General features: G+C 42.5%; 1 protein-coding gene across 6 annotated transcripts in view; it reads left to right on the top strand.

Annotated features, from left to right (window-relative positions):
• ACSL6 (acyl-CoA synthetase long chain family member 6) overlaps positions 1-19,345 on the top strand; it is a 115,045-nt gene that overhangs the window by 15,444 nt on the left and 80,256 nt on the right. The window contains exon 1 of one of the 6 annotated variants that reach the window (XM_048860766.2): positions 7,863-8,333. The exons of the other annotated variants lie outside the window; for them this stretch is intronic. The gene's annotated coding sequence lies outside the window, so the exon portion shown is untranslated. Of the gene's footprint in view, positions 1-7,862; positions 8,334-19,345 lie in introns of those variants that run through there. 6 annotated transcript variants of the gene reach the window in all.

Raw genomic sequence — 19,345 nt, 5'->3', positions numbered from 1 at the left:
CCGAAGGCAGTGCCGCCGCCAGCAGCAGCAGTAGTAACTCGATCTCCCCCCCACACACACACGCACACACAACTCCTTTTTGGGTCAGGACCCCTACAAATCCCATGACATTTCAGATTTAAATAGCTGAAATCATGAAGTTTATGATTTTTTAAATCCTACAATTGTGAAATTGACCAAAATGGACTGTGAATATGGTAGGGCCCTAGCAACTGACCAAGGAAGAGAGATCAAGGTGGTGATACACCACCTTTCCCTCCCACACCAATCCCGGAGGCAAATGAGGACCACACAGGTCCTCATTGCAACTTATAGCAGCTTCAGGGCTGCTCTACTGTGTGCTGGCTGGTAAGAATCCCTTGGGGAGTCTCTGGCAATGCTAATGGCCTTTTCCATCAAGAAATAACCACTCAGCTCACACACACACTAGAAATGCTGAAAAGACTTTCTGATCAAAGGCAAGATTTCCAAACTAGGACTGGGTATGGCAGCTGTCCACTCAGTGCACTCTACCCCACAGTACCAAACTATTGCAAATGTCTCAAGGCAATGGCGTGAGTTAGAATAGTAAAAGAGTGTCCCCTTTGGAGTAATATTTTTAGTCTACTGTGTTATTTCATTTAGGTTTTTACTGGTGCCATCTGAGATTCTTGACACTTGAGTTGTTTTCTGAATGATGGACTGGTTGCCATTTGGGTTTGCTTTGAGAATTTACAATTACACTAAATATTCATTTTATTTCTTCCTCCAGTTCTGGCTAAATATATTGCTATTCATTTATTATTATTTTGGTCATTGTTTAATTGTTTCTTTAGGCCTAGTCTTGCAAATGACTCCACGTGGGCACGATTAGAGCCATGTTTATTTTGACTTCTGAAACAAAAAGCCATTTGTTCTATGCTGCCAGCAATTACTTAAAATCCCCTACAAAATTATGCAGAAGAAAATACCCATAAATTAGGCTAACCCCAAAAATAGCAAAATCCAGCTGTAATCCAATAATTAAATAGACAAGCCAGTACCCAGACTGCCTCCTTGTTCTAGATTTTTAATATCTTCCAGTTACTTTCAATACTTGTGTCTGATGCTATATACAATGTATTGAGCAAGAAACTCAGAATTAAAATAATTTATTTTGCAGCTAGAGGGCAGACTTTCTAAGTTAGGACTGGTTTCAGAGTAACAGCCGTGTTAGTCTGTATTCGCAAAAAGAAAAGGAGTACTTGTGGCACCTTAGAGACTAACCAATTTATTTGAGCATAAGCTTTCGTGAGCTACAGCTCACTTGCATCCGATGAAGTGAGCTGTAGCTCACGAAAGCTTATGCTCAAATAAATTGGTTAGTCTCTAAGGTGCCACAAGTACTCCTTTTCTTTTTGCGAATACAGACTAACACGGCTGTTACTCTGAAACTTGGAATTATCAACACTTTATAGAATATTTAGACCAACCTTTAGAATTGTACAGTTTGGATTGTGTCTGTTGAATTCTGTAGAATGGCTCACAAATTCTGTCCAAATGATCTCATTCTCTATTATATTATTGGGGGAGTTTTAGAGTAATATCCATGAATCCTATTTAATTTTTACCTGTTGGTTTTATCCCTGACTTTTCCATAAGGGCTTTCAGTATGAACTGGCTTTCCTTTTCTGTTAGAAGACAGCAGCAATGCAGCTTGTCAGCTACTTGGCACATTTTGTCCCTTTAGTAAATGGTTGGAGTTTTGTAATTGGCCTTCCTAGTTTGCTCTGACAAGACAGCAGATTGGGAATGACCTGGAATAGTCTTGCACTTCAGTGTAACTGCACTTCAGTGTAACGCTTGAGCTGTCATTTTATTTTGCCTGAAAGGATTTTTTGTTGTGTATTGAGAAAAACAGCCTTATTCTGACTGGACTTTACAGCCAGCTATCTGAATCATGATGATGATGTTTAAAAAAAAAAAAATCCTTTCAGTTGACAGGCTGGTGAGGGTGGTGTGATACTGTGAGCTGCCAACAACAATTCAGTCTTGTGTTTCATTTAGGAAAGGCTATTTGCATATTCTCTATTCACTTTATTTGCTCAAACACGATTGAAAAGGCAAAGTTCTCAACCATTGAGACTGAAGAATAAACTGTCTGAGCACTTAGCTCTGTACTTTTAACACTTTGAAAACTTTACTTACTTTGCCAAGAAGAAATCTGAGCAAACAGAACACTTTAGAGACCATAAAAAACATCTAGAGAGTAGATTTTAGAGGCTGCCTTTTGCAACAGGAAAAGATGTAGCCTAGTTATAGGGACTCTTCTGAACAAAGAAATAATGGAAGAAACATATAAGCTGCAAAATGAAGTTTTGTAGAAACTAAAAGTGTACGTGTGTATCTGCTCACATATAGGTCATGGGGAGAATTTACCAAACTTAATATGAATAGAAAAGTTTTCCTGATTATTTTGAAATATCAATTAAAACATGAGAGAGACAATTGGGGAAGGTAATATCTTTTATTGGACCAACTTCTTCTGGTGAAAGAAGTTGGTCCAATAAAAGCTATTACCTCATTCACCTTACCTCCTTTGTAAAGCATTTTGAAGATCTGTTGATAAAAGGTGCTATACGAGTTAGGTGGTGTTATTAGGTGGTCATCATCTACTGGCCTGAGAGAACATCCTTGCAGTTTTAGTGTCTCATTCTCTCATGTATTTGTAGAATAAGGAAATCGGGGGGGTGGAGGGGGGAATGATAATCTGCAAGTCTCTCATTAGTATCCATTTATTAAGTTTCAGAGTACCCGCTGTGTTAGTCTGTATCCTCAAAAAGAACAGGAGTACTTGTGGCACCTTAGAGACTAACAAATTTATTTGAGCATAAATTTTCCTGGGCTACAGCCCACTTCATCAGATGCATTGAATGGAACATATAGTAAGAAGATAGCTATACATACAGAGAACATGAAAAGGTGGAAGTTGCCAAACCAACTCTAAGAGGCTAATTAATTAAGATGAGCTGTTATCAACAGGAGAAAAAAAATTTTGTAGTGATAATCAAGATGGCCCATTTCAGACAGTTGACGAAAAGGTGTAAGGATACTTAACATGGGGAAATAGATTCAGTTTGTGTAATGACCCAGCCACTCCCAGTCTCTATTCAATCCCAAGTTAATGGTATCTAGTTTGCAAATTAATTCCAGTTCAGCAGTTTCTCACTGGAGTCTGTTTTTGAAGCTTTTCTGTTGCAAAATTGCCACCTTCAAGTCTGTTACTGAGTGACCAGAGCGGTTGAAGTGTTCTCCTACTGGTTTTTGAATGTTATGATTCCCGATGTCAGATTTGTGTCCATTTATTCTTTTGCATAGAGACTGTCTGGTTTGGCCAATGTACATGGCAGAGGGGCATTGCTGGCACATATCACATTGGTGGATGTGCAGGTGAATAAGCCCCTGATGGTGTGGCTGATGTGATTAGGTCCTATGATGGTGTCATTTGAATAGATATGTGGACAGAGTTGGCATCGGGCTTAGGTTCCTGGGTTAGTGTTTTTGTTGTGTGGTGTGTGGTTGCTGTGAGTATTTGCTTCAGGTTGGGGGCCTGTCTGTAAGCGAGGACTGCTCTGTCTCCCAAGATCTGTGAGAGTGAGGGATCGTCTTTCAGGATAGGTTGTAGATCTTTGATGATGCGCTGGAGAGGTTTTAGTTGGGGGCTGAAGGTGACGGCTAGTGGCGTTCTGTTATTTTCTTTGTTGGGCCTGTCCTGTAGTAGGTGACTTCTGGGTACTCTTCCGGCTCTGTCAATCTGTTTCTTCACTTCAGCAGGTGGGTATTGTAGTTGTAAGAATGCTTGATAGAGATCTTGTAGGTGTTTGTCTCTGTCAGAGGGATTCGAGCAAATGCAGTTGTATTGTAGAGTTTGGCTGTAGACAACCTAAAAGTGCGAATCCTGATGTTTAGATTAATATGGGATTGTAAAATAGGGGAAGAATGAAAAGACACCAAGGACGCAATCCAGTGCACACTGAAGTCACTAGGTGTCTTTCTGCTGACTACGACAAGCTTAAAATCAGTCCCCTGGAGTCTAGTATCACTTTATTGTTGGGACAAGATACTCGTCCCCATAGGTTTGAGTGAAATAATTTAAATTTCAGAGCAAACTTGGTGTTCTGCATACTATTGGTTATGGCATAATAAGGTAGGATGTACATAAGAGGCATCCAGTTGGTATATTTATGTACTTCTGTCAAAAAGTTTTGTTTGGTTGGAGACATTTAAAAAATATTTTCACTTACTGATATAACTGTTTTCTGTCTGGAGAATTATGGCCTGAGCCAAAGCCCAATGAAGACATTTGGAGGCTTTCCATTGACCTCTGGGCTTTGGATCAGGCCCTTAATGAGGAATAGTCAGCACAAAATATAGAGGTTACATTCTTTGTATTTGTGGACTGTATTAAGATAAATTCTAGCTCATTTAACATGCTTAGGCCTCAGTAAGTATTCATCATATTTGTACTAAAGTAGAAGTTAGGACCAGAATTGTAAAGGTATTTAGGAGCAGTCAATGGGATTTAGACTCCTAAGTGCCTATATCCCTTCTGAAAATGAGATTTAGGCTCCTAAATCATTTAGATGTTGCAAGGTTGAGCACCACAATGCCTAAATGCCTTTAAAAATCTGGGCCTTAGCATCTGCAACTCCCATTGCCTATGTATTTTTCAGTATCTGTATGTAAGCCTCTTTCTGGATTTAGAGTGTTGGCAAGTCTACAGCTACTGTAACAGAGAGTGAGAGGGCTAGTGCGGTTCCCTCGAGATCACTGATCCAAGAAAGGAACTTGGCTACCTCTAAAGCTACAATAAGTATTAGTCTACTCTGCAAATTGTCTGGCAGGGAGTGGCATGGGAACTATTCAAATTGCATACTGGTTATGTCATCTCTGCAGTGCAATCATTCTCCATCTGCCTCAACAGTAGGAACCCCAATTTTCTTCCCTGGCACCATGCTGCATTTCTTCTAATGCTGTTTTCACCAAAAGTCAGTTCTTGCAGTGTATCTACCATCAAGTACGTGGAACAGAATATCTGTTTTGTTTAATCACTTGGTGTTTGGGCAGTGTCATATTTTGGTGAAGAAGGACTGGTGTTATGATTAAGGCAGAGGGTGAGGATTCAAGAGGTCAGAGTTACATTCCTGGTTTTACTAGAGACTTCCAATGTGACCTTGGCCCTTTCTGTATCTTGGTTTGTGAAATGAGAGTGATATTTCTTTTCTCCCACCCTTTGTCTGTCTTGCTTGTTAAGGTCAGGTCTGCACTAGAAGCTTTTGCTGGTGTAGCAATGTTGGTTAGTGTTTTTGGGGGGGATTGGGGACACAACAGTCTTAGAGTGGTAAAAGCCCTAGTGTAGATTCAGCCATATGGGCATTAAAGTGATTTTGCTGATATAGCTTATTTTGCTCAGGTAAAAGTATAAGCTATTCTGGCAAAAGCACTTTTTGCTGGTATAAGTTACATCTATACTGGGAGGATTTGCTGGTATAGCTTCACTCTGGCTCAGTTTCCCCTCTCTGGAACCCAATAACTCCACTCAAGGCCCTCCTGATTCAAAAATACCCGACTTGGGATTGGTTTATTATTAAACCTCATGCAAAATAGTCCATAACAAAAGTCCCAAATAAACAAAAGCTTCTCTGGTTTTTGGGTTTCCCCTGAAGCCTATAATCAGAGTCCTGTTCCCAGTACTCTCAGGACTACCTTTCAGGCACTGCCCCTCTCTGTGGCAGGAGCACCAGTCCTCTTCCTAGAGCTGGATAATTCAAGCACTTATTATCCCTCTCTTTAAAGTAGGAATCCCCAGCTCTTCTCCTGTAGCTGGGTTGTGAGTTACTCTGCTGTAGGGCCTTAGCCAGTTTCTCCCTCAGCTGTCCCCACTTATTCTCTAGGCTCAGAGAGTTGACAACTTTCTCCTGCTGGTAGCTACGCTGCCAGGAGAGGGAGGAGGAGGCAGCCTTTGTGCTTGTGGCACCTTAGAGACTAACCAATTTATTTGAGCATAAGCTTTCGTGAGCTACAGCTCACTTCATCGGATGCTGTAGCTCACGAAAGCTTATGCTCAAATAAATTGGTTAGTCTCTAAGGTGCCACAAGTCCTCCTTTTCTTTTTGCGAATACAGACTAACACGGCTGTTACTCTGAAGTCTTTGTGCTGATTCCCTTCTCCCAGCTCATCCTCAGCTGGTTGGGGAGAGGAAAACCTTGCCCCTCCCAGTCTGCCGGGCTCCTGGCCTCAGGCCCACTAAGAAATAGTAATGGGATTTCCTCCTGGACTCTGTTTACTGCTGGGATCACTTCCTCTCTCCCAAGTCCTTGTGTATATAATCAGACCTCTCAGATGCTTAAAGGGCCATGCCATATGAAGGGGTGGGCTGACCACTAGGCACTTCTACCCTTCTAAAGGGCAGACCACTTCCCCACAAAGTGGCATGGGACGTCTAATAATAAATTCTACAGCACTTTCATGCTCTGTTTAGGCAATACCAAGTACTGCAAGCTGCAGGTGAGCTGCCCAGACAGTAAATGAGAGGGCTCTCTTCATGAGGTGCCTCATATACACCCATAAAGCCCTGCTGAAAAAGATGGCGACCATGTATTATTGGAAAGAACATTTCTTTTTCAACAGACACAAGTTTTAAAATGACAAGGTTTCAGAGTAGCAGCCGTGTTAGTCTGTATCCACAAAAAGAAAAGGAGGACTTGTGGCACCTTAGAGACTAACAAATTTAGTATATTTGTATATTTGTACCTCTCGTTTGAGGAGAAGATTCTGCTGTGCAAGCCAACATCTCAATTAGGAAAAAGTAACTGTCTCATACTGTTGGAGTATCCTTTCCTAGAGTTGGGTTTGACCTTGAGGACATCTGATAAATATATTTTTAAACTAACTTTAAGAGCATCTGCCATTTTATAGACAGTTAGAAATAAGGGGCCAGATCCTTAGCTTATGTAAATTGACATGGCCTCATTTAAATCACCAGCAGAGAATCTGGCCCAAAGTTCCTTGAAAAGAGAATGTTCTACTTACATCATTGTTGCCAAGGCACTTCTTTAAGTTTGATTGCACAGAATCTATATTTGAGTCTAGTGACCATTGACTCAAATTTTTGCATACATTTTTTACCATTATTATGTCTACCACTCTGCCTCCATAAATAGGGAATCTCACTGTAGAATTCTTCAGAGAAGTAACATTAATGAATTGCAAAAGCTTTTGTAGAGATTTTATTGGTGACTAGCGTACCCTGGACAAAAAGCCACACTGGCTACAACAATGATTATCTGCAGCTCTTTGAACATCATAACTGTGTTGGCAATAGTCTGCGTAAGTAGGTTTGTTCTTGAAGCATTTTATTAAGATGTTTTTGGAATAAGTTGTTAGTTTGTGTTCATTCTGTTCAAAGTACAACAATTTTTTCAACATACAAAAACTCCACTGATTTACTTAGTGTCAGAAGCTTCAGTTTGTCTTCATTTTCTGGTCATTACTTAGCAAAAGAGGACCCTCCCATCTCTCTTCTAAAAACTCTGTAGTTGTTGTTATAGATTTACAACCAAAAACCTTTGTCCTCATTTCATATGGCTAGGAGTTACAAAGCTTTCAAAATCTATTTCACATACATTTGTGTCAGAATCTGCAATCAATGTTGCATGTTGTGTAGACTTAAGCATGGTTTTATATGTCACTGAAAACTATACTGAAATAAAGCAATCTGCCTTCATGAACTAAAATATTTGGTACATCAAGGGTTACTTTCTGAATAGTGGTGATGTCTCTAATGCAGACTAAGCTGACATTAGCCAAGCTTAACTACTTGCCACAGTTTGCAGATGGGGAGGGGGTGGGACATGCTGGAGTTAGCAGCAGTTCCCTAACAAGTATTTCTGCAACAAGATCTTGGCATATTTATTCTCAACAATGAGCTAATTGGATCAAAGGCAAAATATATGTTCTAAGAGCCTAACCAGTTCGCCCCAGCACCAAAAGTCTGTTTATGTTGGACTTGCATAGAGGTGGAACTTAGTTGCAGAATCTGTTGATTACTTCAGTACACAAGTGTTGTAATTTCTGCCCCACTGCAGAACAGAGCAAGGACTCTTGCATTGGTGGTAGGTCTCTTATAAAAAGAGGAAAGCTTTAGCTAGTTACCAGCTGTGAAATCTGACAAGCAGTAGGCTCTCTAAGCGGCTCCGGAAAGGTAGGGTATACATTTTACAACCTTCTAGGCATATCCTTCTTGAGGAAAGGCAGGGAACAAGCTGAGCAAGAAGAGGGACTGCAGAATATTGAATGGAAGCTTATATATAATGTAAGTCAAGACCCTTTTTTTCCCTGTGAAAAAGAATAATTTCTGTTAATTTTTAATTGGGGGTGGGAGGGAGGAACCCTCTTTAAACCTTTATACAGTAGCTTTATAGGGATGAAAATTGTTTGTGGCTTGTGAAGTGTTTCCTGTTTTTTCAGCTGTCTTCTAACAACCATAAAGGGGGGAAGGGATCTAGTATTTGCTGTGATGAAGGCTCCAATTCTCGAAGGCAGTAACTCCAGAGGTGGCTGACGATGTGAATATGGCTATGCAAAGGGGTGAGACGCTCAGCTGCAAAAACAATGAGAGTTTTATTAAGTGTAAGAAGAAAAGGAGGACTTGTGGCACCTTAGAGTCTAACCAATTTATTTGAGCATGAGCTTTCGTGAGCTACAGCTCACTTTCATCTGAGCTGTAGCTCATGAAAGCTTATGCTCAGATAAATTGGTTAGTCTCTAAGGTGCCACGAGTACTCCTTTTCTTTTTGCAAAGACAGACTAACACGGCTGCTACTCTGAAACCTGTCATTAAGTGTAAGGCATTTGCTCTTCATGTAAGAATTGGCAAGTTGTGATTCTAAAATCCTTCTGCATAAAATGGTTCAGGCCATTGCTAGAGCTCTAGATTGCATATATAGAGCAGCCCAGCAAGGCTTTTGAATGAGTGGCATTGGGACTAGATATAGCGAAGCTGTCGGTTCCACTGCGAAAGTAGGCTCTGCCAAATTCTTCTGGAACAGCTTTTCTGAGCCATGTTTGTCAGGCTGAGATGATGGAAGCCTCCTGATGTAGGTAGGGTTTGCTTCTGCTTGCCCAGGGTATCGGATCAGTGCAAACTTCATAATGTTAATTGTGTCACTTTGAGAGGGAACCAAGCCCATGATGATAGAACTTTATTTTCTATGGGCCAAATCCTGAGGTCTTCACTGCTCTGATTTTATTCAGCCCTTAGGCAAACGCACATAGAAATCAATTGGAGTTTTCCTGGGTAATGATGGTGTAAATAAATTAAGCAAGGATCTCAAGTTTTGGACCTAAATTTCTGGAGCATCTTGCATTCTGTTTTGAACCATGGTTCTTACTTGGCCTTAAGCCTGAGGTTTTTTTGATAGTACCAGAGACTGGGCTAACTATTTAAATAGCATTTTATGAGACATGAGCTTCAAAAACCGCTTCTTGCGTATGGGAAACTGTGTGTGTGTGTGTACGCTCCTACACCTATCCCTCCCCCAAGAAGTCCCAGGATATCGTCCCTTCTTATCCCCCTCATGCCCCACAGATATTTCAAGTAACTGGCACCGCTAAGGGGATGATGGAGCACAGAAGGCCAGATAAGGGGAGGAAGGTTCACTGGCTTACCAGCTGTGCTAACAACCAGTCTGTATTGGCCAAAGATTCACAAGCGGAGGAAGATGGTCACAGGCACATTGGATATGAAATCCCAAACTCTTATTGACTATGTTTGATATGAATATCTCCTGTCGCTTTGGAGATTTAAATATGCTGAACTTGAATGCCCAGTGGACTTGTGGGGTTTGATTCCCTTCTAACCTTTCCAAAACAAACCGTGGGATTTAGTTTGCAAATTAAAATGCTGTCGGTTCACCACAGATAGGGTGACCAGACAGCAAGTGTGAAAAATCAGGACAGGATGTGGGGGGTAATAGGTGCCTATCTAAGACAAAGCCCCAAATAATGGGACTGTCCCTATAGAATCAGGACATCTGGGCACCCTAAACACAGACCTAAGGTGTATACGCGTTCACACACACACATTCTTGTTTGTTTAATGCTTGTCACTTTGTAGTCTGGTTGTATACAGATACTTGGCTTGATTAAGTGAACCCATTGGTACTTCGCTAAGCAAACATTTAAAAAATATACCCTCCTCCCCCACGCTAAATGTCGGCTGCAGTTCATTACTTATCTGTTCCACTATATTTGCATACATGGGTTTGAAAGTCATTTTATCTCTAGTGAAAGTGGTAAAAAACCACTAGTAAAATTTATGGCTTAGAACTTTGGCAGTCTTATAGCAAACATCATTAGAAGGAAAACTAAAACACAAATCCTTGTCTCCAGGGCAGAAAAGGCCAGCAGACATGCCACCATGGCTGGCTACAGTTCACAATGTTCCGCTTCTGTCGAATTACATAGTCCTTTTTCTGAATGCTTAAAGTTTCTGTTCTTAGCTGGCTTCATCAGTAATTATCCCATGATGAGGAGTCGTTCAGTATAAAATCATCACAACTGAAATGTTCCTATTGGTCTACAAGAGCATCATGCAGAAATGGAAAGGTAGACTGGTTCCTATGCTTAGGGCTTGTCCACACCAGTGCTTCTCAAGCTATCTGATGTTGGGGACTGGCAATTTTTTTTTCCAATGGGCGCGCAGACCAGGAGCTGATGGCTTGTGGACCGGCACTGGTCTGCGGACCACCACTTTGAGTAGCAATGGTCTACACTACCGCGCAGGGTCGATCTAAGATACGCAATTTCAGCTATGTGAATAGCGTAGCTGAAGTCAACATACACCTCTACCCCGATATAACATGAATTTGAATATAACGCAGTAAAGCAGTGCTCTGGGGGGGGCGGGGCTGCGCTCTGAGCGGCGTGTTAAGGGTGATGGGCCGGAGCCGAGGGGTTGGATAAGGGGCAGGAGGGTGGTCAGGGGCAGGGCTTCCCCCCCCCCTCCGCTGCAGGGTCTGGGAGACAGCAGCTGGGGGGGGGGGCACTTTTGAGGGCCCCACAGGCCCAGAGTGGCCCGGGGGATTAACGGGGGGCCCGGAGCAACCTGCTCCGCTTCCCTCACCCGGCCCCAGCCGTGTTGCTTGGGGGATGGGGGGAAGGGATCCCCCACCACTCACCAGCAGTGGAGCAGCCCGGCCCCAGCCCACTCCACTCCACCAGCTTCCAGCTGTGGTGCTCTGCTTCCCGCTGCCGGGGAGTGCGGGACCTTTCCCCAACCCCCCACCCCCAGCGACACAGCTGGGGCCGGGGCAAGGAAAGCGGAGCGGGCTAGGGCCACCTCGCTCTGCTTCCCGCCACACGTGAGTATGGGGGGCTTCCTTTCCCCAACCTCCCTACACTCACCAGCGGCAGGAAGCATAGTGCCGCGGCTGGGAGCTGGCGGAGTGGTATGGGCTGGGGCCACGTTGCTCCCCTTCCCACCGCTGCCAGTGAGTGGGGGTGTGGATAGGGGTCGGGGCAGTCAGGGGACAGGGAGCAGGGGGGTTGGGAGGGGTCCTGGGGGTGATTGGGGATGGGGGTCTCTGGAGGGGGCAAAAGCAAGTTCGATATAACGTGGTTTCACCTATAACGTGGTAAGATTTTTTGGCTCCCGAGGACCGCGTTATATCGGGGTAGAGGTGTGCTTAGATCTACTTACTGCGGTAAGTCGACAGCTGATGCTCTCCCGTTGACTCTGCTTGTGCTCCTCGTTCTGGTGGAGTACCGGAGTTGACAGGAGAGTGCTCAGCAGTCGATTTGTCACGTCTAGACACAATAAATCAACCCCTGCTGGATCAATCACTGCCTGCTGATCCGGCGGGTAGCGTAGACAAACCCTTAATGAAAGGATGCAGGGAGTGTGGAATGTCATTATGCCTTGAATTGTGTGCATCTGGTGCAACCAATTAATATTATGCCATTTGACAACCCTTCTTTGAAGACATATGAAGAGATTTCTTTAAATGCTAAACCTGGCTATCTATTTTAATTTCAAAGATCTACAATAAGTTTAGAATGACAGCAATGAAGAAGAGGATAATATAGCCTGACTTATGAGCAATGTAAGGAAGAACAACATGCTGCTGCAAATGTAGCTAAATATTGGGTTTATTTTCTATTGGAGGTTGTACCATTTAATATATAGGGAGAATGCATCTTTTTATTACATAAATTGGAAAGTTTTAAAAAAGTGAAGGGGAAGCTAAAATGTGCTTATGAAAAGAATGTTGTTTTCTGAGAACTCAGCAAATTCTATGTGTTTTTTGGAGATTTGAAATGATAGAGGATACTGTCAAGTCTGACAGAGCCTGACTATCTCAGCAGGGCTGGATAAATGACTGCTTAGATATGCAGGCCCTTCTTTGAAAAGCTTCTGTATGAACTGAACAGAAAAGCTGGTTACTCACTGATTTTCTAGTCCAGCAAGAATGCTAGTCTCTAATGTAACAACTGTTGCTGTAACTAATGGTCCATTTATTATCGGTTGTGTGTGCAAGAAACTAAAACTATATGCTTTAAAAATATGATGACATTCTTGTGCATAGAAAAGCTATCTGAGATCAGTTAGAGGTTTCTAGCATTTACTAGTCATCACATTTTATTAACTTTGAAGTCAAGAGGAGGTGAGGGCATTGAGAGACTTAGCCCAATTTCTGTATGGTGAACAAAATTGACAAGGATTTTCTGCAATCTAGACTGGGTTTAATACTAGAGAGTACAGGCAGTAACACTGCCTATCACCTATCTGCAGGTGAGATATATATGTGTGTGTGTGTTGCATATATAACAATGTAACGGATCTGGTCAAAACACAGACGTCCCCACATGCCAAGTATGGTTGCAACTCAGTTAAAACATGACAAGGGTCCTCTCACTTCATTATTTCTGTAGCATAGACAGGATCCTTAGGAAAGGCCCTAGAACTTGATCGGCACTTGTTTGCAAATGGGTGCCTAATAACAGAACGTTTGCTGTATCGGAGGGCATAGTGGAATTAGTGGGATGGATTCAGTAGAATGCCTGCGTCATTACACAAGTTTTACTTTTTAAAAAACCCCTGAGTTGCAATGTTTTATTGTTACCCACAAAATGTATTTCTATCAGACTTAGTAATGACAGCAATAAACTGTTCCCATGTTAAAGCATTTGACATGTCAGCCATGGAGAACCTTTTAATGTATTCTTGTGTTAGCAGTTGCACACTTCTGTTTTCAATTTGTTAATAATTCCTGAGTAGTGAAAGCTGTACGTTGACCTTAATGCTAACAAGTAGAGGTGTCTGGCTAATGGATCAGAAAGGAAGATCTGACCCTCCATCCTTAGCTCATGCAATTGTAGATGAAGAGCCATAATAGCAAGAGTTTTAGCACCCTGCACATCACAGAGGGCCTGACTTTCAGACGTGCTCAGCACACGTACTGCCCCAGCTGAAGTTGGTGAGAGCTACAGGTGCTTCCTAAGGCCCAGATCCTCCAAGGTAGTTAGGCACCTAACTCACATTAAAGACATCTGGAGGTAGGTGTCTGTCTACCTTTGAGGATCTGAACCCAAGTAATTTTAAAACTCCCAGAAGGCAAAACTGAATTAAGACTTGACTGAATAAAGGCTTCCTCCAAACATCAGTCCAGTCATTGAGTTTTCAGTCAGGTGTTTCAGGCTAATAAAAAGAATCATGAAGGAAAAGATAAGTAGGAAAATATTGTACAAACTTTGTGCCATTCTTTTCCTTCTTTTGCTTTGCTAGATCAGTTCTAGGTATACTGTTGAGCTTCCTGTTTAATATTCTAGAGGGCACGTACATTTGAGTTTGCCCGGCACTATCTCTCTCCGGGCACTATAGCCTCAGACCTGCTTTATGCGGTCCTAAATATAAACTGGAAAACATGATACAAAAAGATTTTTTTGTTTTTTTTTTAAACTCCGCCTGCCCCCAAACCCAGAAAAATGTAGCCACAAACAGAGCACCACAGAACTTTACAGAAGATCTGGCAAACTAAGCTGGAGTCTTTAGAGGGTAAAGCCCTTGGTTTAGCTTTTGATTCCATAGGGATTAATACCTGACAAAATGTATGTGCATAACATGTGAGGCGCAGCTATGTAAAATGCATGCCTTGAACTTCAAACCTACTTGAACTGAAACACTTGATGCCTCTGCAAACCTCAGCCCATGTTCAGGATAGTTGGGTCAGCATGTTGAGTGTATCTCCTCCCTCATCCTCCCGCAAACAGCCAGGCCTCACTCCCCAAACAAGCTCAAGGAACACCACAAGGTAGAAGAGGCAGTCTGTGTTTTGGAGAGGGGTGATTGGTGGACTTGGGGGGGACTGGGTCTGGGGATACCTTCAAGCAACCTGCAGAGATCCAGCCACTTACAACCTTTTGCAATTCAAGTTGCAGAGTGTAGTTAGCAGACTCCTTTATAAAGTAAATGCTGCAAGGTTTGGACAGTCTTAATATGAATGAAGAGACAGACTAACAAACGAGGGCTTGTATAGAGAAGGGACAATACTGTAGATATTGCTGAGTTCTGACAGCTAAAAACGATGCTTGTTTTCTTACATCATCATCATCAAAATGAATAATAATAGTATAGTGAACGTTGGCCCAAGCAGCAGAGTTCAAATCTGGATCCAAACTTCATCACAGTGTGCCAGTCCTGAGGCATGGTCCAGGCCCACCTCTAAGAATACAATAACATAATTCTGCTTTCTGTCTTCAAAGGCCTGGGCAAGTATCGGCTAAGGTTTTCATGAGCGATGCCAGGCGTACAATCCCATTTCTTGAACACTGCAAAATCAGATAACTGAGATCTCTAGCTGGTACGTAACCTTCAAATACATTGGGAGTGGGGCCAATCATTTTACAGGCTAAATTTGAACGCTGACTCGCCACGTGCTATCAAGCTATGTGTACCTGCATATTACTCTGCCTGTAAACCTAGCTGTTACGGGTGTGTGTACACCTTTTTCCTCTCAATTTACTGCTTCTCTTTATACTCTGTCCCAGGTAACTAAGTGTATGTATAATGACAGGTTTCAGAGTAGCAACCGTGTTAGTCTGTATCCGCAAAAAGAAAAGGAGGACTTGTGGCACCTTAGAGACTAACCAATTTATTTGAGCATAAGCTTTCGTGAGCTACAGCTCACATCCAGTGAAGTGAGCTGTAGCGCACGAAAGCTTATGCGCAAATAAATTGGTTAGTCTCTAAGGTGCCACAAGTCCTCCTTTTCTTTAACTGTATGTATGTATGTATTCAAGCTAGTTATAGAGTGTCTGTCTATAGAATTGTACAATAGAAAACTTCATCACTCAAAAAACCCAAGTCCTTAGAAGGATGGAAAGGAAAAGGAGGGAGGCAGGCTTATGAAAATACCTAGGATGTGCTGCACCCGTGGCACTTGGGGTATGAACTCTACCGAATATAGATCTGAGATAGTTCTCCCTGTGCTGGACTAAGGGCTTGATTTTTCTGCTGCCTTACACCTGTACAAAGTGGGAAATTTTACACCCACTTTGCACAGGTGTAAGGGAGCAGACAAAGTGCAGGACCGCAAAAAATCAGGGTTGAGACTTTTTAGGCCCCATCAATAAACCTTTGATGTGCAGTACAACCTCATTCACACGGATACCCACGGTAACAAGTGTTTAATGGGCTTGTCTGCAGTTAGATGAGACGATCACTGACCCCTCCTTCAGAGAGACCGGGCTCCGTGATGCACCACAGCAACTGACCAGTAGAGTTTCTCCCACAAGTAAAGTTATATATACCTACTTCACCTTCCTTATCCAGGTCAAAGGCAGGTCTTCAAGAGTTCAATTAAGCATCCAAAATCACGTTTTCCTTCTAAGACAAGTCACCAACTCCTCTGTGCATCTGCTGTACTTGGTTGTGAGACAGGTATTTTTAGATTAGTGTACGTCTATAGGCCATTTATTGATTGCGTTCAGGGAGAGGGGGAGTAAAAGAGAATGCGTTCATCATGGCTTTTGAAATGAATAATTGAATATATTATAAAACGTAATGAGCCAGATCCTCTGCTGGTGTAAATTGGCATTGCTCTGAGGTAAGTGAAGATACAGATCCTTAGCTGATATAAATTGGGGTACTAGGGTTCTCCCTGAAATGGTACAAGGGTCAAAACAGTAAGATTTCTATACAGCCATTGAATGTTTTTAATCATTTAACATGGCAAATAATTGATCTACTGTATTTGGTTTTTAGATATGATTGGAAAACATCCCTGTAAGGTGGGTATAGTGAGGTCTTCATGTTCTTTTTCAGTACAATTGGGACTTCTAGGACATTCAGATCCTTTATTTGTTTATATATTGCAAAAATCTTTCAGTTTTATATATGTTTCAGAGGAACAGCCGTGTTAGTCTGTATTCGCAAAAAGAAAAGGAGTCCTTGTGGCACCTTAGAGACTAACCAACTCGTCACCAGCTGTGCTGTTCACTTCCTAAACCTTTTGCTAAGAAGGTGAGACAATGTCAAAGGAAATACAAAGATCCACATCTTTGGTTTATAAGCACCCCATAAGGAATGGGACTGGCCTCCACAAAGCTGCACTGAGAGATGCATATATAAAACTAACCAATTAATTTGAGCATGAGCTTTCGTGAGCTACAGCTCACTTCATCGGATGCATACTGTGGAAACTGCAGAAGACATTATATACACAGAGACCATGAAACAATACCTCCTCCCACCCCACTCTCCTGCTGGTAATAGCTTATCTAAAGTGATCATCAAATTGGGCCATTTCCAGCACAAATCCAGGTTTTCTCACCCTCCGCCCCCCCCCCCCCCACACACACAAACTCACTCTCCTGCTGGTAATAGCCCATCCAAAGTGACCACTCTCTTTAAAATGTGTATGATAATCAAGGTGGGACATTTCCAGCACAAATCCAGGTTTTCTCACCCCCCCACCCCCCTCCAAAAACCACATACACAAACTCACTCTCCTGCTGGTAACAGCTTATCCAAAGTGACCACTCTCCTCAGCAGGAGAGTGAGTTTGTGTGTGTGGTTTTTGGAGGGGGGTGAGAAAACCTGGATTTGTGCTGGAAATGGCCCAACTTGATGATCACTTTAGATAAGCTATTACCAGCAGGAGAGTGGGGTGGGAGGAGGTATTGTTTCATATTCTCTGTGTATATAATGTCTTCTGCAGTTTCCATGGTATGCATCCGATGAAGTGAGCTGTAGCTCACGAAAGCTCATGCTCAAATAAATTGGTTAGTCTCTAAGGTGCCACAAGTACTCCTTTTCTTTTTGCGAATACAGACTAACACGGCTGTTACTCTGAAACCTATGATAATCAAGGTGGGCCATTTCCAGCACAAATCCAGGTTTTCTCTCCCCCCACCCCACTCTACTGCTGGTAATAGCTTATCTAAACTACAAGACAGTTTTTCCTCCATTTGGGGCCAAATCCTGCTTGCTTCTCTCATTCAAATAGGCCCACTTACATCAGTGGACCAAATTTATTGATACTAGGGATAAATGTGGCCTGGTGGAACTAATCACAAGATCTGTTTTCCTCCCTCCCTCCAGAAGGTAACTAAAGGTCATGAGAAACTATTGAAGGCTTACTCAATATGAACACTATTTGCCTTATTCCTCTTTAGCAGATCTCCTGCTCAAAGAGGTTTGAACTGGATTTAACCCCTTTTGCACTGAAGTTAGGTCCTCCTAGATCACCACTGGAGAACAATGCTAAGGATGCAATGCAGGATGCTGAGAACCGTGGCAGTGGAAGGGAACAGGTACTGCCTGCTGCACCAGAGTTCTGGTTTTACTTCCTGAGTTCCAGACATTCAGTTCAAGGCTCACTGAATTGAGATCCAGCTCTGCAGGCACAAAAGAGATTCATGCTAAAGAGGCTTATGTACTTGTTGAAAGCTAGTTCTTTAACCGTCCTCTAGGCCTGTAGACAGCTTAACAGATTCAGCTGGTTTAATTCCTAAAGGGAAAGGGGTGGGTTGTTTTGTTTTGAGTACTGATGATAATTAAAAATAAAAAAATTACCTGGTTTTATGCCCTGCTTCTCATTCATAGGAGCCTTCTATATTCCTTGCTGCGTTTTGATATTTCAAAGCCATTCCAGCTGCTATGTCCATCTCCATTCTTGGTCACTATGACTGTATTCCCCTCCCGTTCTGTGTGATTCTGCAAGACCATGTGGTTCTAAATGCACCCTCGGTCACATGTGCAGCTTATGTTGTTTAAATCTTCGCTTACTGCATAGTAATCAAAACAAGCAACTTCCAGTCTGAGTTTTATTTTCATTTTTATCCCTCTTTACTGTCTCTTAGAAATCTCCCAGCTCCAGACTCAAGCAGCACTTTATGTCCTATAAGAACTATATTAGACTCTGATCTTGCAAAGGGTTATGCATGCGCTTAACTTTATGTACTGTGAACGCTCGCATTGCAGTCAGTGAGACTACTCACAGTGCATAAAATTAAGCACGCTTGAATTCTTTGCAGGAATGGGGCTCTCATTGTTATCCTCTGAAGCTGAGTAATGAACATAATTCCCAAAAAGAAAAGGAGGACTTGTGGCACCTTAGAGACTAACAAATTTATTTGAGCATAAGCTTTCGTGAGCTACAGCTCACTTCATCGAGGAAGTGAGCTGTAGCTCACGAAAGCTTATGCTCAAATAAATTTGTTAGTCTGTATCCGCAAAAAGAAAAGGAGAACTTGTGGCACCTTAGAGACTAACACGGCTGCTACTCTGAAACCTGTCATAATTCCCAAAAGAATATTAAAAAGTATGGCTGAGTCTAGAAAAGTAGGAAGCAATTGCATGGTGTGACGGGGTCCCTGGGGTGCAGCCTGGACCGTGGACCACTGAGCCCTCCAGTCCCACCAGTCTGGGCTTAGAGTTAAACTCTAAGCATCTGACAGGCACTGCACTTACACAGCCATCCACAGGCAGGGACATTCCCAGCTGAGTTACATGAATAATCTCCCAGCCACTCAAGAACCATCAATAGAGAGGCTCCAGCCAATTCCCCCGAGCCTTGCACCCCATAAATGTACCGTCTTGCACCGGCCAGAAGCCTGACCAGTGTTAGTTTGCCACTTCTTCAAAGGAAAGTGGACATGCACCAGCCTTTGTTATCTGAGCTGAGATTCTCCATGCACTTCCACCAAAACACAATGTTTTAGGTAAAATATAAAACATTTATTAACTACAGAAAGACTGATTTTAAGTGATATAAGTAGCAGGCATACAGATCAAAGTTGGTTACCTGTGAAATAAAATCTAAA

Source organism: Caretta caretta, chromosome 8 (assembly GCF_965140235.1).
Source record: "Caretta caretta isolate rCarCar2 chromosome 8, rCarCar1.hap1, whole genome shotgun sequence".
Taxonomy (NCBI): domain Eukaryota; kingdom Metazoa; phylum Chordata; order Testudines; family Cheloniidae; genus Caretta; species Caretta caretta.
This window is presented reverse-complemented; position numbering and strand designations above follow the sequence as displayed.